This window comes from Bactrocera dorsalis, chromosome 4 (assembly GCF_023373825.1).
Source record: "Bactrocera dorsalis isolate Fly_Bdor chromosome 4, ASM2337382v1, whole genome shotgun sequence".
NCBI classification, from domain to species: Eukaryota; Metazoa; Arthropoda; class Insecta; order Diptera; family Tephritidae; genus Bactrocera; species Bactrocera dorsalis.
The window spans coordinates 22526553-22552594 of record NC_064306.1 but is presented as its reverse complement, the minus strand read 5'-3'; the positions used below and the strand labels follow the sequence as shown (position 1 = coordinate 22552594).

The window sequence follows — 26042 nt, the reverse complement described above, 5'->3', positions numbered from 1 at the left end:
ATAATCCCCTTCACTCCCAATATAAAAATTATACACTCGAAGTGGTATGAGTAGGCTTAATACGAGTCGAGATAACAACTGAACAACGGTGTGACACCGCCTACTTTGAGATAAAATTTTAGATGACAGTATATTGACATTCTTACATTACAGTGTGAAAATTGCAGATATATGTGCATAGAATGAAAATTCGCCCTAGACCACCTATAGATAACCAGCTCTGTGTACCTGGAGGTACTTCTCTGGCTTTAATCCTTGCAAGTTGCAATATTGTAAAATGTTCGGTTTTATCTGAACTTAGCTCTTTCTTATTTGTTTTTAATTAATATTCATCAGCTTCAAATATTTATTGTGAAAATTTAGAATTGCGCAAACTATGGGCAGAAAAAATTCTCATAAAAGCACACCACTGGACTTTCGAGATTATATTTCTTCAAAAGAATTGATACATATCGTTCTAAATTTGTGTACCGTAACGTGTCAAGAAAGACTGACCAACTTGGCAACACTATCAATTGAAAATGAGGTAGCACAAAACAGTTAAAACAATCTTGTATTTATTAACTCTCTAATAGTTATGTTAAACTTTTGAAATATGTTTTTTTTATTAAATTGACCTGTATAACCAAAAACGGTAGAAACTTGGATGTTACGGCATATAGACTTAGGACGCAGAATTCGGCATTTGCCTAGGCCGGTAAATTGTCTTGACTCTACCCTGAAGCCCATACAAACTCACCACATTTTTATAGCATTCAAAAAGCATTTCTGACATGGTTATAGACCAAATAATGAAATTTACGTCAAATTGTGATTATGAATACTTTTAGTTTTGTGGTCCAATTGATTATTAATCCTCAGTTTTCACAAAAGTGTCAAAACCAATTCAGATGCACAAATATGAATCACTTGATTGATTAAACTAATGATAATATAGAATCAATTAGTTTAGGTAGCTTTTGAGAATAATGCTTCTTTAAAAAGGGATTTTATTTTTTTCATCTTTCGTCTGCCAGTATTTAAAAAAGATAGATGCCTTAATACATCTGTACCTTCAAGTCCTTGAAGACAACTTCCGTCGGCTATACTTCGAAAGCTTTCCTAAAATGATTCCCTTCGCTCAATTTCTTCACCAAATAAAAAACGGATTTATACTTAGCGCCAAAAAGCACGAGTTTCTTAAACACGGAAGTTGGCTAGCTGCTGCTGGCATGCATAACTAATTATAATATCTACTCGTGCTACTTACCCTGTGTACAAACTGGAATGTAGAGCTGAGCCGTCATTGCGGTGTAAATTTGACCTTGACTCGATTCATACAAACAAACTTTTTACTATTTGCATACTTTTATATATGTATATATTATGGTACTAGCACTACTACTTAGTATATTCTCCGTAATACTTTTTGCTAGCAATTTTTTGATTTTCCTGTTAATGAAAGACTTTGTCTTCGTCGTTACTGTCACAGCTTAGTTTGCACTGCACTCACGAAAAACTTAAGAAGAACTCTTACATGAGTTATGTGGGTGTATGTAATTTCATGAGTGTTTGTGTGTATGCGAACGCTCGCGTGTGCATACGTAGATCTTTGTGCGCTGCACGTATGCAGTAAAAGTGTTTATGTCATTTCTGTTTAATTAGTTTTTAAATGGAACCAGAAGCGAAATGTGAGAGTAATAAGACCGAAAACATGACGGTATCAGCATCACGGCGAAATGAGCACCGTTGCTGCTCTTTGTGTTCGCCGCTTTGCTGATACCCAGCCACTTGATTGGTAGCACCTGCATTTTGGAAACTGTTACGCGCCGAGTTGCTATCCGAATCACGCACGCACAGTTGGCATTTTTGCAAACACACACAAGCACGTGATGTGTCAAAGTTAAATGTACGTATGTTTGTATATGTGTGGGTGGCACAGGCACAGTTGGAAAGCTGTATAAAAGGTTAGGAACACTGGCATTTCGAGTTCTCACACGAAATTATAACATAAGTATATTCAAACTAATTTTCGATTTATGTTTTAATGAATGATTCTAAGAGTCATTTCGACAAAAATTAACTCCAAAATATGTGCCGCAAAGCCAGCACTCATATTCAATTCGCTTACATGGAATTGCAGTGCATATTCGTCACACTATATAGATATCTATGCAATGCAGTACCATTTTTCCAGTTGGGTGTTTATTTGTGTAAGAAAATACCATATGATGGTAAACCTTGGGTTTTACATATTTTAAATGCCGCGCTGTGTAGCATTTCAGTCTTTGAACAGTTTGTCGACCGAAATTGCAACGAAGCTCGTGCTGCGATTCAATGTTAAAGAGATTTGCCTAAAAGGTTCATAATACATATTGTCATTGATCTGATGCTAAGTTTTGTAAGCTCCACATTATATTGTATATTCTCCAAATTTTGCAAAAATCACAAATCAAATGCAATTAACGTCATTTCATACAGGCTGAGATCTGGAATTACTGAAATTTCCCCGAGCAGCTCCATTTTGCAAAGCAAGTTAGTTTCAAGGAAAAAACCGAATCTAAATCAATTCTCTAAGAATAGTCGCTCTCTACTATGAAAAAAACAACATTTTAGAGTTATGTGAGGGAGTGATTAGTAACTAACAGGGTATCATACATTGATAACACGACGTTGCACTTCTAATACTCTTGCAAAGCTACAACAGTCGACACAAATAATAAATGGGTACTGGCGGTCTAAAAGCAGTTTCTTCTATAAACTTTAGTTTTTTTTATTGTATTTTCTACGTTAGCGTATAGTAAGCATTGGCGATTATGTATTTTGCCTTTACTTATACTCTCCTATGTCATTACCAAACTTACGAAAATCTTGACAAATAAGCCGCTAAACAGCAGTGTCGACTAAAATAGATAGGATTGGCAAAGTATTTACTTCCTTAGATACTGAAACATAGCAATGAACTCAGAGATTAAGAATTTTGTTTTAATAAAATTCCGACGGCAAGACAACGAGAAAGAACGTGTAGCAGAAATGTTTGATAAATATGCGGAAGAGGTAAGCAGTTTGAGGTAAATGAATCACCATGCAACTGACGGTAAATTAACCAAAGAGTAGTATTAGGAATTAACAACGAACCACAAAAAAAAGTAGCATTTAATAAAAATACATACATACATATATGAAGTTATGTATCAAAGAGATGCTTGATAGGCACTATTATTATTACCTAATTAATTAATCCAATTTAAAGTTGTCTATAGACAAAAGCTCAAATTGGGATTGAAATATTTTAACTGAATTTAAACAGACTGGCATCTACCAGAAGGTAATAACTGTATATAACAATGGCAAATCATCCTTAATAAATATCTTTAAAATTATCAAAAACTAATTGTTTATGTGGAAAATTATTTCATTTAGTTGCTCATTATTTTCCAATTAAAAAGGCTTGTGTTTATATTTATGTTCTGCAGGTAGCGAAAATTTATTTAATTTATTTAATTTACTCTCTATGCACCACGAATTTAGAGCTGGCAATGTGATAACGTCTTCTAATCAGTTGACTCTAATTGTTTCCATTATTATTGTGGAAGAATATTTCATTAATAGCTGCAAACTATTTCTAGTCACCATGAGTGGGTAATACCACCAGAAGAAGCATAATAGGGCCTCTATACACCGATCCTCTCAAATTTTCTTTCAGAGTAGAGTATTTAACGTTCATCTGTGCGTTCATACTACGAGCAAAAACAAATTGAAGAGTGTACAAGATTTAAGTTTTCCCTCTGCATGCCACCGCAAAGTGAGCTGGTTCGCCTAATAATTAAGTCGACACTGTCATATTCGCCACAACTATTTACGCTCTAACGCTTCTCGGTTAGCTTTCATTTGTCTTCGTTGTGTATTCAGCTGTTTTGCTTAGCATTGGTTTGCACTTAATGGGCAACGACCATAGAAGTTGAAGATTGCGGCGGTTGTGGCCATGCCATGAAGGCGTGAAAAGCTGAACTCATTCGCAAGGGCAAGGATAAACACCACAACAACACAAGCGAAAGTAAATAACCATAAATTGAAAAGTGTTTAATGCTAAGCGGGCAATTGGTGGATAGCAGCATATTTAAGAGCGATCAAATTGGTTGCAGCTAATAAAAAAGAAGCATTAAGACACCAGGTTTCATATATATTTAGTATTTTTAACGATAGCTAGCGGAACTGCTGAACTATATCGACGTTTATTTATCTACGCTTAACAATTAAAGGGGTCCGACACCTTAAAGTGTGCAATGCGACGCCACAGTCACGCAATAGTCGTCGCTTTATGCGCAGCGAACACACCCAGTCACTTGTTACTCATACGCACCCCCTAGCACACAGCGCGGCTCGCGGGAAGGAGTATTGCCCTGACAGAAGTATGCGAATGTTGATTACCGAAAGCTGTTGAATGTGGCATGCATCAACACATAAACAAGCGATTTTACCAAGTGGGAGGGGCCAGTTTTGTACAAGCATATGCACATATGTATGTACTTATAGGATTGTGTGTCTGTACATACACTAACGCATGTTTGTCAGTTTGTATGGCAACAGCGTTTAATTGTAATTCCGAATACACTCCCCGCCACTCAAAGTGGGAGACTCAGATCAACAGGATATCGCAGGGCACACACATTCACATACACACACATACGTGCTTGTATGTGCATACAAATGGGAATTTCACCAAACCATTCGTACTGCTGCGTTTACTCATTTGTACATTGGCACACACACACACACACACACAGGCAAGTGCACATGCTTATCTGTTGATTGTATCGGTATCTGCGCGCAGTCTTGTGAGGGCTTTTGTTTGTATTCTATTTTTGTCGCTCATTTGCCGCATTAACACATCGCATGGAGAATTTTGCAAGTAAGTAATCTCTGGCTGCTGGAATTGAGCCACCAATGCGCTGTCAGCATGCCGTTCCCTAGAGTATGGGAGTGTACGAATATGTGTGCGTGCATCTGATTAAAAGATAAATGTGTAAGAAATTATTTGCTCAAGCAAAAGTGTGCTTGTGTGGGTATTTTATCATATGTTGGCATGGGTGTGTTTGTGTTTGGAAGTGTTGGTGAACCTCATTGTTCGAGCTGATATTAATTTAATTAGACAATTAGCACGAGTCGCCACTAATTTACCACTTGGTCCTTATACTAAGGCAGCATTTGTCGAACGCGGTAAATCAAGGTACACACAAACATTCACGTAAAAGACACGAAGCATCGTTGCGTCTGATACCTTCGCACGAGTCTCATGAATTGCTCTGCGATGATTTTCTACTGAACTATTTAACTTCGCACTACTTTCACTTTTAACTACTGTTTCAAACACATTTTTCTGTTCGTTTGATGTACTCCCTGCACACAACCCACAACTGTTATGAAGGCACCACCCTTCGGTCGGCCAAATAGTTGTACTATGGGCTTTATTTAATGTATATTTTAGGCATCGCGCCGCGAATTTTTCACTATCCTGAAGTTTTTGAATGCCGTTAAAGCGTGTGAGCACTTCCAGATTTCGTAACCGACTGCCGCGGCACGGCCAAGTGCTGCGCAACATTTCGTATGTATCAGGTGGTTTCGGAGATCCACCCGATTCGGCAAGCCGCTACCGCCGCTCGCAGCAACAAAGCGTTCCACAGCCATGCTTAGCTTCGTGTGCTCGCCGACAATGCGCTCATTAACCTGCTCTGCCATGTTCCACAAGCTTTTCGAACAAAATTCTCCGAAAGTCGAACATACGTCTCAGTATGCTGCTTATGCCGCTCAATCATTACTCTGTTTTTACCGTTGCAAGTACGTATACACTCGTGTATATACAAATAGGAGATGTACACCGTAACGCTCGTTTTGTGCTCCTGTCGAATGCTCGGGTCTTCGTGCGTAAATGGGGATATTTGTGCGTACGCATGTGCTTACGGTCAACCCTCGCCTTCGCTCTCTCAGTCATCTGTTTGATTCGCCGTGTCCGGTAATAGCAGACAGGCTGGCGCTTTTGTGCCTAGTCAAGACGTCGTCGTGCCATATATTCGCTGATAAGAATTCCCAAACCGACAAACATATGTCTGCATTGTAGTTGTTGCAACATTAAACGCAGTTATTCTCTTTAGAATAAATACCTACCGTTATTTTGTGGATTGCATTGAAAGTTACGCTCTTTCCCAATGCTCTTCAAGCATTCATGTCTTCTGGTCTAACAAATCTTAATTTCAATTTGATTTAAACGTTGTTGTCTAAACTTCAAATCAAGGGCACGAGTACCTCACAAACAAAAAATACCACACATTAACTTAAAAGGGAATTTCGAATCGAAGTTAATGTCCGGCATAAGCAACAAAGACGGAGGAATTGAAGATTTTTTATTTCTGACACATTAGTTATTTGAAATCTTAGGGATAGCATCCTAACACAGAAAAAACAGTTACTTCTTACTTTAACATATGCTTTTATAATGCTCTTTCGTTACGAGTTTCGCCGGTTAATCAGCTTTTTTTTAAACTTAACGATCCAATTTTTAGGAGAAGGATGTCTAAAGAGTGATATACAAGTATATGAAATTGAAATTGGTCAACTAGCTACTGAGAAATGAGATTTCGGCTTAAAGTGGGATCGAATGAATGCCTTCAGTATTATCACCATTTTATTATTTTTAATCGTAAATTTATGTTGCGGCATAGCCATCTATAAATTAATAAAGCTTACACTACAACTCAGTGTTCTTCTAAATAATCTTCCAATTAATATATATTTATTTTTGCTTCCCTTTTATTCCAATTTATGATGTTCTTTATTAACCATTTAAAACTTTTCAGTGCAGCTTTTATAAGAGCTTTATACCATAATAAAGCATTTCTGAAATTTTAGTACATTTTTTTTTTTTTTGAATTTTGAGCAAAGTCTTAATGCGATCAGTGATAAAGAATCTGAAATATGAAAGCAAAATAAAGAGTTCGGGAAAAACGAAAAATTCTTATAATGCCACCTTTTCTGCCTCTTACTACTTCCATCAGGGCTTAACTTTTGAAAAATCCTAACTAATGTACATATGTTAATAGCTTATTTTAAACAATTTTTTCGCACACTCGTGGTGTGTATTCGTATTCGTTGTTATATTTCCATTGCACAAAACTTAGTGTGTTTTCTCAGTGTGTAATACGGGTGGTATACGCAACTTTCAAATACAGTCTGGCTGAAAACCCGGAAATTCATAGGTAATATACAAACGATGTAGCTTTTGCTCAACCAAATAAAAAAAATCAAATATCGGTTTAATAAGTAACCACAACTGCGTATTTATCTTATTGCTTTACCAGGAAACGTCCCTTAAAGCAAAGAAGTTGAATCTTTCCTCTGAATGTAAAGTTACATAACTTCGCATCAAATGAACTCATCTACCTAGAACCTCCTACTTACTACCATACCATGTGTGAATACTCATAATGGAAAAAATTGCTTGCAAAGTAAAGCGCTTTATGTTTGCCTCTTGCACGTGCCACACTGTTGTAAGCTGGCACCTAAAACTTTGCAAAGTTGCAAGACTATCTCGGCTAAATAAAGAGTTTATGAGACTTTCCGTGTTTTGCATCTACATTTCGACCTCCAATCTCCAAATGCCGTAGCAAAATGCACATGCACGTATAAAAGTTCAATGACAACCAGTCTTGATTTTGGCTTAATTTCTCACAAACGCATACAAAACATTACAATATTATTGCAACAACATCAGATACCGTCATGGCATTTTTAAAGGCTTGGAATTTTTAGTTCGTGATACATACACTGATACATATGATTAAAAACATGTAGTCAGCCTGCAATGGAATTGTCTAGTTGTAGACCACTTTACAACTGCTACAAATCCCTACGACCGTTATTTTTAAAAGTATTTCAAACCCAAAAAATTACGTTTATTTATAAGTACCATCCAAACTCCTTTAGTTCCATACCCGTATTTATTCAGCATTTACGAGTTTATTATCAACTTCTTTATCTCAGAATTTTAAAAATTCTATTCAACTGTAAACATTGTCAAACTTATTCAGATTTTAGAATTTTTAAGGTTTAAATCCCATTTTTAAGCAATAATAATTTTGGGAACAACTTTATATTTTTTTAAATAAATATAATATCAAATATAAAAATATTCACATATACACATATATAAGTCAGATAATATAAAACTCCGCTAATTCCCTTTATCCTTTGCGAGGTCACCCCATAACTATTCCTGTTGACTTAAATTTGTGAGAATAAAATACGAATTTTGAATGGGAAAGTAAAAAAAAAACACATATATTCAAAGTATTGACCATTGCTTTTTCCACATTTTGACTACCTTTCTGGTAATTTGTGGATACCATGCCAATAGAAATCTTCGTCTTTTGAAGAAAACTAATGAGACACCCAATTTGAGACTTCTGCGAAGGAATCGAAGTTATACTCAGCCAATGTGTGTCCCATCGAGGAAAAAATGGTAATCGGTAATTTGCTCCCTGCCGAGTACTTCGATTGTATCCTGAACCCATTTTGCTTTGTGTGCAAGTGTATTGCCGTGTAGCAAAATTTCTTTACCGTGGATTCTCACCCATTTCAGTCGTTTACCTCGATCAATGCATTGGTCATTTGTTGCCTGTAGCGATTAGTATCAACAGTTTCACCAAGTTTTAGAAGCTCATGATATACCACACCTTTTTTATCCTACCAGACAAACCATTGTCTTTTTACAGAATCTATTTGTTTTTGCAGTCGATGTTGATGGTTGTCCCGGTTTAACCCATAAGATTCTCCTCTTACGGTTCTTAAGATAAATTCATTATTCATCGCCAGTGACAATTCGATGCAAACGCGTTTTGCAAAATTTAACAACTGTTTTTTCGGTCTTCCATTACAATTCATGTGACACCCATTTTTCACACGTTTGGATCTTTCCCATAGCTTTCAAACGATCTGAACTTGTTTGTTGTACACCATTTTACATGGTTGACTCAAAGTTTCATTTTCATCCAATTTTGCAGTTCGGCGTCCTCGAACTTTTTTGTGGTCTTCCACAAAATCATTTCTCACATCAATGTCATTATCTCTGGACCGTTGAAACCATATTTTGCAGTTGCTCCTGGTAGAGCATGAACACCATATTCCTCGCAAGCATTCGATGCGACTCCACAAAACTTTTCATCAAATGAAAAAAAATGCTTTCCGCAAATTGTCACATTTCGGTACAAAATTTGACATTTATATATAGGCCATGTCTAAATATTTAGAAGTTTCAGAGGTTATGTTTTTCGGAGAAGTAGGCTTCATAACGAACTATAGAATAACGAATAGAAAATTTCAAATCCGGGTGAGTAACAAATTTTTAAAAAGTGGGCGTGACCTCGCCCATAACATGTTTAATGTACATATATACTAAGCCACTACAGTACAATAACCAGATTTGCTAAGCTCGAATATTATGAGAATTCCTGCCACTGTGAAAATTTACCAAATCGGAAGATGATCCTGCTCACTCGGGATAGACATTACATTTTATCTCCGAGATGGTATGAAAAAGCTTTATGAGAGCAGGTGTGAAAATTGAACGATGGGTGTGGCAGCCCCGACTTTTCATTGAAATCCCATATCTCGTAATTTCGACTAAATTTTGTACATGACATTCCTATGGCACAGTGTGAAAATGGGCAAAATCGGACTACAAGCACGCCTACTCCCCACATAACACAATTTAACATTCTATTTGATTTTTTCACTTTCAAGTACACAAATCAAAAATTAATTAATATAAGGAAATAAAATTGTGCAGTAATAACGGCCACGTTTTGACCCAAAATTGTCCAAAACATTACAATAGTAATTCTCTGTATAAAAAATTTCGAACTTCCAGGTGACTTTATGCTGGATATATCGGCCGATAATTGAGTTGTCTCAATGAAAGTTACGGAGCATGTTTTAATCATAACAATAAGTATATCATTGTGCTCAAAATAAATACAATTGAGCGAAAACTTGACCTACTGTCTTTACTCTATACGATTGGTGAGTGTATGTAAGGTACCTGATTGAAACCCAAGGAAAGTTTTTTAGTATATGTCATAGTAATTATATGAAATTGCCCCACTGTACACCACTTGTTAAACTCATTACATCGGTGGCGACATAATAGTTATGTAACCCATACATACGTATATGTATGAACAGAAATACGTGATTTGCGCATAATGTGGTCTCAGAGCGGCATAGGCCACTATGCAGTGAACGCGGTTAAGCTGCACCTAAAATAAATTGTAATTTTTGGCGTAAAATGCCGTAATACAAGGATAATCAAAAATTCATTGTTCTCCTTGAATTGGTTTTGCACACTCGTATATGAAGGCTCATTATATTTATAACTACAATAAGTGCAAAAAATTAATTACCTATTAAAATCCGCATCGGCATTTAAAATAAAGTGAAACCAACTGATTGGAGGATGAATCCATGTGTAGAAGTTTACACAGGTGAAGAGAGTTCCCTGAGCGCCATTCATCCCCACGATTGCGCGCTGGGTTTCGTATCCGCCACGTAAAAACCCACCTTAATGTGAATGAAACACCCCCTTTTGACGACGATCGCTGCAAGCGTACTAAGGATTACGATTTAAGGGCATGCACCTGGATGCCAAAGACGTGTTTTAGACGTACGTACGCACCGAGGTTCTAGCATTGACTCGGACCACTATCTTGTTGCAGTGAAGATATGCATCCGCCTTCGTCTAGCAAAACTCAAGTCAAAAAATACAAGGAATGTTCGACGTCGAGAAGCTGAAATCACAAAAAACATCCGAACAATATTCTGCTCGACTTACACTCCTGATCTCTGAGAGCACTCATCAGCAACTCGGTATAAGGGAACTGTGGGACGGCATTTCAAGCCCCTTACATACAGCTGCAAACGAAATAATTGGTTTTCAGAAATCAACTCCCGAATGAGGTTTCAGTCGATGCGACTCCATATAGTGCGACTTCTTCAATCTACCCTGCAGAAAATATGCGGGCTGCAGATCTGAATAGAGAAAGTACAATATTCTACAAGAGTGTACAACTGATAGGGTACGCCTATGACATCGATATGATTAGCCGTAACATCCGCGCCGTTAGTTATGCTTTCTCCACGTTGGACAAAGAAGTAAACCAAATTGGTCTGATAGTGAAAGAGAACAGGACGTAATATCTTTTGTCATCAAAAAACAGAAGTCGCACTTGCGGATTGGCTTCCACGTCACTGTTGACAGTCATAAATCAAAAGTGAATGAGATAATTTCGTCTATATTGTAACCAGTATTAACACCAACACCATCGTACCTCTAGAAATTCAACACAGAAAAACTCTTGCCAATAGGTACTACTACTTCGTAAAGTAAAGGTAAAGTCCTCTCCTGACGAGCAAAAACCAAATTCTACCAGCCACTAATTGTCCCTGTCCTGCTATATGTTGCAGGGGCAAGGATGATGACAACATCTGATGAGCCGATGTTTTGAATCAGACGAGTTTTCCAGAGAAAGGTTCTGCGGAAGATTTATGATTCTTTGCGCATTGGCAACGATAAATACCGCAGTCGATGGAACGATGAGCTGTATGAGATATGTGACAACATTGACATAGTTCAGAAAATTTAAAGACAGAGGCTACGCTGGATAGGACATGTCGTCCGAATGAATGGAAACAGAACAGAGAAAAGACCAGGTTGAGTAAGACCTGGCTAAACTTGGAATCTCCAATTGACACCAAAAAGGCAAAAGGAAGGAAAGGAAAATAATAATAATTTACAGTTCCTTTCTTATTCAATAAAACAAAAAATATTCTAAATAAATAATAATATCTTTTATAATTTTATTAGCAGTTTTTCGAAAAGTTTCCTCTTTTCCCTCCTCTTCCCTTTATTTATTAACTATGCGTATGCGTGAGTACGTATGGTATGAGCATGTGCTGCAGGTAATGTGGATACTTTCTTCACATGAGTCTTGCACACACAATCGTCTAACTTACTCGCGAAAAATATAAAATAAACTTAATTCCTTTTCGCTGAAGATACAACTTACGCTTCGTATGGGCTGGTGACTTATTCTTCCACTGTCTTGGCTTCTATACATGTGCTCCGCCTCACACAACTTGTATGAAAGCGCAGTTCACATTCTTTTATTTAAATCAACGTTCTAACCAACATTTGGTCTGCTCAGTCTTCATTATCAATGACAGTAGCATTTTGGTTGACGTTCCCATTGTTCATTTTGAGTTGGTCGTTCTTAGTTGAACCTAAGATTTGATTAGCGAATCGGTTACTTCAATATCCGGAAGGCGAAATTTGTACAGAGATTTAAATTGTTCAGTGTAAATAATGCAACTTATATCCACTTCTTTAAGTGAAGTAAACACTATATCATACATATGATTTAGCATTTAACTTTTGACAAAACTAGCACTCATACGCTTTGCTAATTCCTACTTATTTCTCTTCGTGAGAGTGTTTAGTCAATGTTTGCATTTTTCTTCTTCCTGATAGCTAACAGCTGCTAGCAGCATAGGCACAAACTCTCTGATAGAGTCAATCATAAATGCTTCCGGTCAATCAGATGGTGATCAAGACTTTTTATTTATGTTTTTTATTTTGTTTTGAGAAGTGCTTTTTTATTCACAAGCTTACTTTTATTATATGTTTATTTGCCAACATATTATTAATAAATATTACCGCTTCTAAATATCCAACTAAACGCTGGAGTTGGAGCCTATTTAAATTAATTTCAGCTTTTGCGAGCGCCCGGAGGCCAGAAATTAGCCTTCGGTTTTGGGTTTTCATTTGCGCATTTCCACTCAAATAAGTTTGCATACTTTTGTGCGCACATGCTGCAAACAAATATCAAAGCACATAAAAAACTTATTCCACATTAGTAAATCAGCTCTGAAGTTAGCATTTCAGAAGTAATAACAACATTTACAGCGAACACCGAATACCGAAGGCAGCAGCAAAGGAATTATTGAATTAGAAAGTTTCAAATTGTTGGTTGCGTTTGTGTAAAACAGCCTTAAATTTGTGCGGTGAATTTGTAAGCAGATTATGAGATTTGTCAAGTCAACAATTACAAACAATTAAAACTTGTAACTTCCAAACAGAAACAATTCAGGTGGGCGATCATATTGAAATATTCGTTCCGAGAAAGCACTCGTGTTTGCGCACGCTTCCTGACTTCAAGGTAGGAAAACTATGCGTTCTTATTTCAATTCGTTTGAATAACAAAATTTAATTAGTCAATTAGGTAAGTAAGTTTATTATCTAGCTTTCCAGCACCACCCGCTTCATTAGCTACGAATTGGCAAAATCTTGTGTTAATTTTAGTTATTTATTAAGAAGCGGGAGACGAGGACTTCAGCAGAAGCACAAGTTCAGAGAAGAGACGGAGAGGTGGTTTCACAATGAGCTTTCTAAAGCTCTAGGTGCGTCATGAAACAGCCGCTTTTCCATCTACCTACCTCTTCTTCTTCTTAATTGGCGTAGACACCGCTTATGCGATTATAGCCGAGTTAACAACCGCACGCCAGTCGTTTCTTCTTTTCGCAACGTGGCGCCAATTGGATATTCCAAGCGAGGCCAAATCCTTCTCCACTTGGTCCTTCCAACGGAGTGGAGGTCTTCCTCTTCCTCTGCTTCCCGCGGCGGGTACTGCGTCGAATACTTTCAGAGCTGGAGTGTTTTCGTCCATCCGGACAACATGACCTAGCCAGCGTAGCCGCTGTCTTTTAATTCGCTGAACTATGTCAATGTCGTCGTATATCTCGTACAGCTCATCGTTCCATCGTATGCGATATTCGCCGTGGCCAACGCGCAAAGGACCATAAATCTTTCGCATAACTTTTCTCTCGAAAACTCGCCTCTGCACCATAAAGCAGGACGGGAATTATGAGTGACTTATAGAGTTTGGTTTTTGTTTGTCGGGAGAGGACTTTGCTTCTCAATTGCCTACTTAGTCCGAAGTAGCACCTGTTGGCAAGAGTTATCCTGCGTTGGATTTCTAGGCTGACATTGTTGGTGGTGTTTACGCTGGTTCCAAGATAGACGAAATTATCTACAACTTCAAAGTTATGACTGTCAACAGTGACGTGAGTGCCAAGTCGCGAGTGCGACGACTGTTTGTTTGATGACAGGAGATATTTCGTCTTGTCCTCGTTCACTGCCAGACCCATTTCTTTTGCTTCCTTGTCCAGTCTGGAGAAAGCAGAACTAACGGCGCGGGTGTTAAGGCCGATGATATCAATATCATATTCTCTGTTGAGTTCTGCAGCTCGAACTATTTTCCCCAGAAGCAGGTTGAAAAAGTCGCACGATAGGGAATCGCCTTGTCTGAAACCTCGTTTGGTATCGAACGGCTCGGAGAGGTCCTTCCCGATCCTGACGGAGCTTTTCGTGTTGCTCAACGTCAGTTTACACAGCCGTATTAGTTTTGCGGGGATACCAAATTCAGACATCGCGGCATAAAGGCAGCTCCTTTTCGTGCTGTCGAAAGCAGCTTTGAAATCGACGAATAGGTGGTGAGTGTCGATTCTCCTTTCACGGGTCTTTTCCAAGATTTGGCGCATGGTGAATATCTGGTCGGTTGTTGATTTACCAGGTCTGAAGCCACACTGATAAGGTCCAATCAGTTTGTTGACGGTGGGCTTTAATCTCTCACCCAGTACGCTCGACAGAACCTTATATGCGATGTTGAGGAGGCTTATCCCACGGTAGTTGGCGCAGATTGTGGGGTCTCCTTTTTTATGGATTGGGCAGAGCACACTTAGATTCCAATCGTTGGGCATGCTTTCGTCCGACCATATTTTACAAAGAAGTTGATGCATGCTCCTTATCAGTTCTTCGCCGCCGTGTTTGAATAGCTCGGCCGGCAATCCATCGGCCCCTGCCGCTTTGTTGTTTTTCAGACGGGCAATTGCTATTCGAACTTCTTCATGATCGGGCAATGGAACGTCTGCTCCATCGTCATCGATTGGGGTATCGGGTTCGCCTTCTCCTGGTATTGTGTGTTCACTGCCATTCAGCAGGCTGGAGAATTGTTCCCTCCATAATTTAAGTATGCTCTGGGCATCGGTGGCTAGATCACCTTGGGGGTTCTTCAAGAGTATGCTCCGGTCTTGAAACCTTCTGTAAGCCGCCGCATTTTTTCGTAGAATTTTCGAGCATTACCCCTGTCGGCCAGCTTGTCAAGCTGCTCGTACTCACGCATTTCGGCCTCTTTCTTCTTCTGTCTGAAAATGCGTCTCGCTTCCCTCTTCAACTCTCGGTATCTATCCCATCCCGCACGTGTTGTGGTCGATCGTAACGTTGCGAGGTAGGCAGCCTGTTTTCTCTCCGCTGCGACACGGCACTCTTCGTCGTACCAGCTGTTCTTTTGCACCTTCCGAAAACCAATGGTTTCGGTTGCAGCTGTACGTAAGGATCCACCTACCTAGCTTGTTTAAAAACATATCGAATAATATTTATTATTATTCACAGAAGATATATTTATTGTACATTTATAGAGCTATATTTTTCATTCCCGAAACAAATATTTTTATTTATTTATTTATTTATTTATTAAGGGAAATACAATTATGAATACTTATACTACCTATAAAATATAACAGCATAACTATTTTTATTTACTTAATATATATGTAAAGTTGATACATATTTCAGATTGATTAGAGTCGGTTCAACTTTCGGCAAAAACTGAGAAGTTGAAGAGGCTAAGTTCGGGTGTAACCGAACATTTTCTACTCTTGCAACTTGCATGAATCAAAGTCTTTGAAATTTCTTAAGGTGCTGGCAAAACTTTATTTTGAAAATGTTGTAAAACATTAAAATTTTATTACAAAATTACAATAAATTTTGGTATCTTCTGGACCTTTATTACATGTCACAAACTTTGACTTAGTTTTATTGTTGTATTTAAGTTCGCTTCACCTAAACTATCTTTAAGTGAGATACATATGTGTGATATTAACTCGACCGAAGAGGCTAAATTTAATATATTGTACATATTATTGTCGAAGGAAGTAAAAGTACTTTTTTCAACGGACCTTTTACGGACAGATTATGCGTGAGTCGTGTCAAGCTGTCATGTTTTTTGTTCAGTATTGTTTGGCATTTTATAATGGAATGACTTACCGTTGAACAACGTTTACAAATCGTTCAACTTTATTTCGAAAATTTACGTTCTGTAAAGAATGTGTTTCCCGCGCTTCGCTCAACTTATGGTCAACATAATCGGCCTACTGAGCGTACTATTCGCAACACCATCACCCATCTTGAAACACTTTATTATAAGATAATGTACACGAAGACCGTGGATAGTCGATACGGCGCAATTCGCAGCAACTCGCGCTGACGAATGAAATGACTTTTATATGCATTTTACGGCGAGATCTTAAATTGAAAGCGTACGAAATACAGATGGTGCAAGAACTGAAGTTCCTAGGTCTTCACAAGCGACATGGCTTTTCGCTATGAGCTCTTGAAAAGTTCCAAGAAGATCTGACGTCATTGAGCCAAATTTTATTGACTGATGAGGCCCATTTATGTAAACAAGCGAAATTGCCCCATTTGGGACGAGATTCAAGAACTGCCATTTCATCCATAACTGGGTTCTAAATATTCGGTACGTAAGAGATTGCACAGTTTTTGTTGGACTTCAACAATTTATAGTCATAAAGTCGCTTATTTCAAAGGCATCATTCGCGCAAAGATTTTTGGGCAGGGTCACGCCCAATTATTCAATAATTTTAGCCCACAATTTCTTAAACGCTGCGCTTTGATAAAACGATGAAGTTTCTGTCTTTCATATGTTGACCTACCTCTTTTTTCACCTTATTTCCCACTCGTAAGATTCTGCTTAAATGTTTTTTATTAAAAATTTCTTTCGAATATTTGTTTGACTTTGTCCTTTTCGACCAGTTTCTATGGTTCTGCACCGTAGCATAAACTAGCGGAATAATGGTTTTGTGCAAAGCCAGTTTACCAACATTGTCTATTGAGCAGTTTTTGAAAAGTTTATTTAGATACGCGTATGATCTAGAACGTGAAATCTAAGTACATATGTAACAGCAAAGGTATATTGATTATTTTAAAACTTGCTGCTGGATCGTATATTTCGTTTCTCATTTTTTCCGCTGTTTCGATATCAGAGAGTGCATAGAAAAAGTGAACCACAAATGAGTGTAGAACTTTAAACCGAACTAAATCTCTTATCATCATGTACCGATTCCCAGCACTCAACCGTCAAGTATTACGTCGGGAGAATGTTTAAACATTCAGTGACAAGTTACATTTACTTGACCCCATCTCTGTTGGTCTCTGATCCCAATCTACAATGGTTGTTGCCAAACCCTTCCTGCATGCTTTAGTCACTTGGTATGCGTTTGCTTCATCCCCGCTGTTTTGATCTTGCTCTTAAAGTGGGATAAAATATAAATAAAAATTTGCCTTGTCTTTTTTAGAAAGATCTTATCGTCCATTTTGACGTACTGCCTATCCTCTTTGTCAGCTCTCTGCTGTCTCCGTCTGCGCTCGAAGATTTTTTTATGGTTCTGGTAGGCTGGAGGATGGAGTCATGTGTAGAAGTTCACGCAAGTGAGGAAAGTTCTCTGATCGCCATTCACTTGGGAGTGGCCAGAAACGATTCTTTTGCATATGACTCAAGCAGCTCACGACTTCCGGTCTTTGACCAAGTATCCTCTGGGTAGCCTAAGAACATCCGTTTGAAGGCGAGCTAACGTGAGAAGGCGAAACATCCCCTGCATAGGGTTGTGCGCTGGGTTTGGGACCCGCCACGTAAAAAAACACCCCCAATGAAAAGGAACAACAAGCCTCGGATGAGTGACCCCCCTTTTGATGACGACCATGGCAAACGAAATAAGGATTACGAATTGAGGGCATGCACCTGGAATGTCCGGTCCCTTAATTGGGAAGGTGCCGCTGCCCAGCTGGTTGATGTCCTCGTGAAAATAAAGGCTGACATCACCGCCGTCCAAGAAATGCGTTGGACGGGACAAGGACAGAGACAAGTAGGTCCTTGTGACATTTACTACAGTGGCCATATAAAGGAGCGCAAGTTTGGTGTTGGATTCGTGGTGGGAGAGAGACTCCGTCGCCGAGTACTATCATTCACTGCGGTGAATGAACGTCTAGCCACAATCCGCATCAAAGCGAGGTTCTTCAACATATCGCTGATTTGCGCCCACGCCCCGACGGAAGAGAAGGACGATGCGACCCAAGATGCCCTTTTATGAGTGCTTGGAGCGCACTTATGAGAGATGCCCCCGCCACGATGTCAAAATCGTGCTTGGCGACTTTAACGCCAGGGTGGGCAAAGAAGGTATCTTTGGCACTACGGTCGGTAAATTCAGCCTCCACGACGAAACATCCCCAAATGGGTTGAGGCTGATCGACTTCGCCGGGGCCCGAAATATGGTTATCTGTAGTACTAGATTCCAGCATAAGAAGATACATCAAGCTACCTGGCTGTCTCCGGATCGAAAAACCACCAACCAGATCGATCATGTTGTGATAGACGGAAGACACGTCTCCAGTGTTTTAGATGTGCGTGCGCTCCGAGGTCCTAACATAGACTCGGACCACTATATTGTTGCAGCCAAAATTCGCACCCGCCTCTGTGCAGCAAAAAACGCACGCCAACAAACACAAGGAAGGTTCGACGTCGAGAAGCTGCAATCACAACAGACAGCCGAACGTTTTTCTACTCGGCTTGCACTCCTGCTCTCTGAGAGCACTCATCAACAATTCGGTATAAGGGAACTGTGGGACGGCATTTCAAACTCCTTACGTACAGCTGCAACCGAAACCATTGGTTTTCGGAAAGTGCAAAAGAATAGCTGGTACGACGAGGAGTGCCGTGTCGCAGCGGAGAGAAAACAGGCTGCCTACCTCGCAACGTTACGATCGACCACAACACGTGCGGGATGGGATAGATACCGAGAGTTGAAGATGGAAGCGAGACGCATTTGCAGACAGAAGAAGAAAGAGGCCGAAATGCGTGAGTACAAACAGCTTGATAAGCTGGCCGACAGGTGGTGATCTAGTTACCGATGCCCAGAGCATACTTAGACTATGGAGGGAACACTTCTCCAGCCTGCTGAATGGCAGTGAAAGCACAACACCGGGAGAAGGCGAACCCGATTCCCCAATCGATGACGATGGAGCAGACGTTCCATTACCCGACCATGAAGAAGTTCGAATAGCAATCACCCGCCTGAAGAACAACAAAGCGGCAGGGGCCGATGGATTGCCGGCCGAGCTATTCAAACACGGCGGCGAAGAACTGATAAGGAGCATGCATCAGCTTCTTTGTAAAATATGGTCGGACGAAAGCATGCCCAACGACTGGAATTTAAGTGTGCTATGCCCAATCCATAAAAAAGGAGACCCCACAATCTGCGCCAACTACCGTGGGATTAGCCTCCTCAACATCGCATATAAGGTTCTATCGAGCGTATTGTGTGAAAGATTAAAGCCCACCGTCAACGAACTGATTGGACCTTATCAGTGTGGCTTTAGACCTGGCAAATCAACAACCGACCAGATATTCACCATGCGCCAAATCTTGGAAAAGACCCGTGAAAGGAGAATCGACACACACCACCTCTTCGTCGATTTCAAAGCTGCTTTCGACAGCACGAAAAGGAGCTGCCTTTATGCCGCGATGTCTGAATTTGGTATCCCCGCAAAACTGATACGGCTGTGTAAACTGACGTTGAGCGGCACCAAAAGCTCCGTCAGGATCGGGAAGAACCTCTCCGAGCCGTTCGATACCAAACGAGGTTTCAGACAAGGCGACTCCCTATCGTGCGACTTTTTCAATCTGCTGCTGGAGAAAATAGTTCGAGCTGCAGAACTTAATCAAGCAGGTACAATCTTCTATAAGAGTGTACAGCTGCTGGCGTATGCCGATGATATTGATATCATCGGCCTCAACACCCGCGCCGTTAGTTCTGCTTTCTCCAGGCTGGACAAGGAAGCAAAACGAATGGGTCTGGCAGTGAACGAGGGCAAGACGAAATATCTCCTGTCATCAAACAAACAGTCGTCGCACTCGCGACTTGGCACTCACGTCACTGTTGACAGTCATAACTTTGAAGTTGTAGATAATTTCGTCTATCTTGGAACCAGCGTAAACACCACCAACAATGTCAGCCTAGAAATCCAACGCAGGATAAATCTTGCCAACAGGTGCTACTTCGGACTGAGTAGGCAATTGAAAAGTAAAGTCCTCTCTCGACGAACAAAAACCAAACTCTATAAGTCTCTCATAATTCCCGTCCTGCTATATGGTGCAGAGGCTTGGACGATGTCAACAGCGGATGAGTCGACGTTGCGAGTTTTCGAGAGAAAAATTCTGCGAAAGATTTATGGTCCTTTGCGCGTTGGCCACGGCGAATATCGCATTCGATGGAACGATGAGCTGTACGAGATATACGACGACATTGACATAGTTCAGCGAATTAAAAGACAGCGGCTACGCTGGCTAGGTCATGTTGTCCGGATGGATGAAAACACTCCAGCTCTGAAAGTATTCGACGCAGTACCCGCCGGGGAAGCAGAGGAAGAGGAAGACCTCCACTCCGTTGGAAGGACCAAGTGGAGAAGGACCTGGCTTCGCTTGGAATATCCAATTGGCGCCACGTAGCGAAAAAAAGAAACGACTGGCGCGCGGTTGTTAACTCGGCTATAATCGCGTAAGCGGTGTCTACGCCAATTAAGAAGAAGAAGAAGGTAGGCACATTCGTTACCGGTTTCTTAATTTCTTTGGCCAAGAGATATGATGTGTATAATCCCGCGACTACCAGGGCAAGGATTTTTATCTCCTGATCTCTTTGCGCCACTCACTTCGTCAATGGAACAGCACAGCGTTTAGTTGAAGATATTGGATTACAGCGTATCTCCTCGTCTGAAGAATTCAGAGTTATTGCTTGTATCAATACTTTTGACATCGCTTCGTGCGAAGTCATCAGCACTATGCTAATAAATCTTTCGGAAAGTTTAAAATCAAAAAAAGCATACAACAATAGCGATGTTGTTTTCAAAACACGTATCCATAATTTGGGGAAAAGATTTAATTTCCAGTTCCAACACCGCATTGATATTCTAGATAGTATTCATATCAATTTTGCATTTAAACAAGTTTCGTATCATATTCAAATATCCAAAAAGAAAACATTGGTATATTCTAAGTCCTCCTTGTATTGCCAGAGATATTTCCGAAATATAAGAGAAAACAAAAACCTTTTTCAGGCAATAGGCAGAAAAATTATAAAACTGTTTTAAAACCTCAATTTGCTTAGGTTTGCGTTTTTTTTTTTATTTTTTGATGATAATAGTTTTTTCCTTTTTTTTCCTAAATAACAGTTCACATTGTTGACTTTTTTTAATTTTCCAATGATTTCTTAAGTACCCGTCCACTTAGTTTCTAAAAAAGTCGAAGATGTTCTTTATACCATCAAACTCACTTCGAAGAGATTGAGCTTTTTTGAAGAATGCTTTCAGCATTCTGAATTTTGTTCAGTTGATTTCTTAAAATTTTGCTTGATGAACCGTTACTTGGTTGTGACTCTGACAAAGATAAAATTAGAGATACAGATAGAAGCTATTCCCTATGGTTAGGTATGGTATGGTTAGATGGTTGTCACCATTAGATCGGAACTGAAAAAATCTACACAGCCAAATATTTATGTTTATAGTTGTGTAGATTTTGACAACCATTTAACCATGCCTATATGTATTACAGAAATTGGATTTGACTTCTGGACATCTTAATGAAATTATATATTTAAAAAGTGTACTGAAAAATCGATTTATTATGACAAAAAACGCAAAATTTCAGTAGGATGTCCAGAAGTCAAATCCAATTTCTGTATGTATCCTTCGAATTTTTATCCAAATTAATAAAAATGTTACTAATAGTACTTTATTGTAAATACTAAGTAATAATTTTACAATTTAACCTTCAACATAGTATGTGGAAAGGTTTTAAAAATATAAATTCGCAGTAATAACTTGTCATTATTTGCAGCTACACCAGGAGGGTGTTAGACGGTTTTCTGTTCTTAATTAAATTTATTGCCCAAATTACTCATTAGCGTTAAAAAGAAAAGACCAACTGGACTGTATTAATCGAATTAAGACATTCACCTACAAAACAAAAGCCAGAAAAAATATTTTCGTGGAAACTCACTTTGAAATGATCTACTTCCGCTTGGCTGCACCTTCGCATCCGTTTTAACGATTCTGTTATGACTGCTCCAGCACTGAGTAATGCTCCGTAGCAGACAATGCAATGGCGAATGTGCGCGCTATCAGAAGCAATTAAACACTCCAGACTCTCGACGAACTCATTTAAAAAATGTTGCAACATTTGTACGCAACTCGCAGCAACCGGTCGAATACCTGGCGCTACAAGTCGAATGTGAATTGCGTGCACTTATTAATGCATACATATAGTATGTACTTAGATCTGTATTCCGATACCTGCGCTACTGGTCGCATTTTCAGATTTTGTAGCTCTTCGCAAGGGACATTTGTATGTTTCTTGAGCCAAACCGGAAAATAATTACTACCTATGACTATAAATCGACTTTAGACCAACTAATTAGAAGGAAACGATATCTGCATAATGTTTCCAAACATTTTAACGGATTGCAGAACAATCACATATTTAAAATGAATATCAATACGCATTGGACATGCACAAATAAATAAATATTTTACAGCTGATTTTTCGATCCCCTTTTCCTTTTTTTAAATCGAGAGCTAAATTTTAGATTTAGATGTTCCTTAAGATATTTGAACCATAATACTTTATTCATGTTTGAAAATCAAAAATGTCCATTCTGAGGATTCTCCATATTTTTACATACATATACATACATATGTATATGTATGTTCTATCTCTATACTAATAATTTTCATTAATATCGGTAAGCGACGCCTATGTCCGTACATACAATATATGTATTTATGAAATATGAATATCCACACGCATATGTACAGTTTAGCCACAGACATATACATATATGTATATATATAAGTATATCCTTATGTGGGTGCAATGTGCAATTTTGTCTTTTCCGAAAGGAGTCCGCTATTGGCAGATAAATCGCAATTATTCGCACGTGAAAAATAGATTAAATTTTAAGTACCGTATATGTGGGAGCTTCATTTGGAAAGGAATGTGCGGAAAAAGTGAATATACATACATATAATATATATCTACGTAGTACATACTTCTACATAATAATGAGATTACGAAATTTTTGTTTCCAAATTCCATGTTGATTCGTCAGAGGGAATTTAAAAACACTAAGATTTTATAAAATTATACATGCATATGTACAAATGATATTTAAAACATACATACATATGTAGGTGAAGGTCATACTTTTGGATTTTTATTTAATTTGCTACATCTGTGTTAAATGGCATTCAAAGAACAGATATGGATTCAATATTTAAATAAAATTTGTATAGATGACAGTACGTTTCTGCAATTCACACTTTTAGTAATGTTCGTGGTGACGCAAATAATTAATACCTAATCTTTATTCAACAACTTTTGGTGATATTCATAAGTTTGTCTCAGTTCCTGGTTTCGGTAAATGTATAGTTTAGGTCCTAAAAAATATTAAATTTTCGAAAAAAAATCATTTTCCGCCAACTGATTTATACTGTTCGAGTCAAAATAGGACAATTTAAAAAAGCCGAACATTCAGTTTCGAAATAAGTATACAAATAATGTTTGAAAAAAACTTCATCAAATAAATATCACTATATTTGTGACCCCATATATGTTTCTAATGAACTGAAAGAAATAAATTCATAGTTCCCATACTTGACATGGATCAGTTGTCACTTTTTGTTCCGAATATTTTCGATTTTTTCCGGCCCCTGTTATGGGTTATGGTCCAATTAGTGCCAGTAAGGTGGGAAAAGAAACATTTACGCACCATTACGAACTCACCCCAAAACGCTTATGGTGTCGAACACTTTATCCTTTATCGTTGGACATTTGCACTTACAAAATTCATTTTGCAAAAAATTCAAAAAATGCTAAAAAAAAGCGAATGAAAACATCCGTTAGTCATTTTTATATTTCTAAGGACAGAAATTGTGCCTGACTAGGTAAAATAACGAACGAACTTCGGAATTGCCTTACCAATAAAAGCAATTAATATCGTTACTTGTTGTCAAAAAAGGCAACCAGAATGCAAAGTGAATATTTTTTGGACAAGTGAGATTTTTATTTACTATTTAAAATTAAGTTTTCATATTCATATCAATATAAATAGAAAAATTCGCATAAAATACAAAATGCTTGCAATAGTTATAATTACCAGGTAATTTCCAACTTACGCTAGCAGAATTTCTATTACACCATCTATGAGTTTCTATTAATTCTATTAATCTAACTGACGGGGCTACCCAGAACTCCTGTATATTTATTTTTACGCATATGGCTAATACACGGGCCATACACGGGCACACATGTGCGTTCGATCGGTATGTGTAAACATGCGGTTTACTCGTGTATGGGCTTGTTCGCGTACCGATCCATGTTCGCGAAAATGTTTGATTTTTTTCGATCGGTGCGCGAACATGTTTATCGTGTATGGCGTTGTGAGCGCACAACATCTCATTTCTCTCGTGTCGCCGAGCAGTAAAGATCGCGGACAATTGCAAGTGTTAAGGGGAGAAACTGCTGTAGAGGCTTCAAAAAACCGATGTTTTTTGAGGATTTTTTTATGAGGGAAAGAAATAAATGATTCAAGCGAAATTTCTAGGCTTTATAGTCATATATTTGAACATCTTTCACAAATTTTTTGAATACGAAATCTTTGATATTCTGCCTTTAGGAAGCAATTACCCGATGCATCTCGCATATGCATTTATCAGGAACAAAAAATTCAAAGAGATTCATGTTTTTTAATAACTTATCTTCTAGTTAAACTAAGAAAATTCCAAAAAAAAATTTACTTTATTTTGTTTAAAAATATGTTCAAACTTGACTTTTCCTAGTTTTTTTTAGTTTAAATAGAAGATAATTTTATGCCAAAGATAATAAACTTTGCCCAATTCCAACTTTGCCCGCCAATTAAAATAATCGTAAAAATAAAAAACCGAGAAATCGCGCTTTTCGCTTTTTGCCCAAGCGCTCATATACTTGTATGTATCTGTCTGACGCTCAGACACTATTTCCCTTCTAGCTTCGACAATATTTCGAGTTCCAATCTATAACTTTGTTCGTTGTTAGATAATTTTTAAAGAGATTTAAGCGATTGTTTGAAGCTTCTAAAGCAGGCTCTCCCCTTAATAAAGATTTCGTATCTGAATTTATTGATCTTATAAAAAATTAATTGGTAATTTGGCAGACGAAAAGAGATAAATATAAAAATAAAATTGAGAAAAATAAATGTTGGAATAACTTATTAACGAAATACAAAAAAATAGATAAAAGTGCTACATTAGAAATAAATTCGAAGAAATGTTCCGCTTGCCTGTCGTACATGTTAACTGTGTGAAGAACGAACGCAAAATGGATTTGTGTGTCGTGTATGGGCAAACGAATTCACACAGATCGAACGCACATGTGTACCCGTGTATGTCCTCTTTAATGTGTTTCAACATGTGCAAGGGTTATTTGTCAGGCTAAATTTTTCATACTATGTGAGTTTCGGATAGATGCGACTTGACAGGTAATTTAGTTTTATTTTTTCTTTTTTGAAAGGTGAATCTTCATTTAACCTTTTAATTACATTTAATTTTATTTCTATTAGGTTTGTTTCGTTCTATCTTAAATAAATATCCAGGAACACTTTTTCAAACTTCCGCAGTTTGCTGAAGAAAATTATTGAATACGAGTGAATATTTTTCGTACGTGCGTCGTGCATTGGTTTCCTCCTTAAGATTTGAAGCTAGTTGGCAATTCGGTAAACAGATGACTTACAATCGATAA

General features: G+C 38.3%; 1 protein-coding gene across 7 annotated transcripts in view; it reads right to left on the bottom strand.

Moving 5' to 3' along the window:
• Nucleotides 1-5565, bottom strand: part of LOC105222653 (dopamine D2-like receptor) — a 283033-nt gene extending 277468 nt beyond the window's left edge. For 3 of the 7 annotated variants that reach the window (XM_049454325.1, XM_049454330.1, XM_029548837.2), the window contains exons 1-2: nucleotides 5161-5565; nucleotides 1250-1498 (exon numbers count right to left, since the gene is read on the bottom strand). The gene's annotated coding sequence lies outside the window, so the exon portion shown is untranslated. Of the gene's footprint in view, nucleotides 1-1249; nucleotides 3508-5160 lie in introns of those variants that run through there. The other 4 variants (XM_049454327.1, XM_049454326.1, XM_049454329.1 and 1 more) reach the window with 4 other exon arrangements.
• Nucleotides 5566-26042: the final 20477 nt, after the last annotated feature.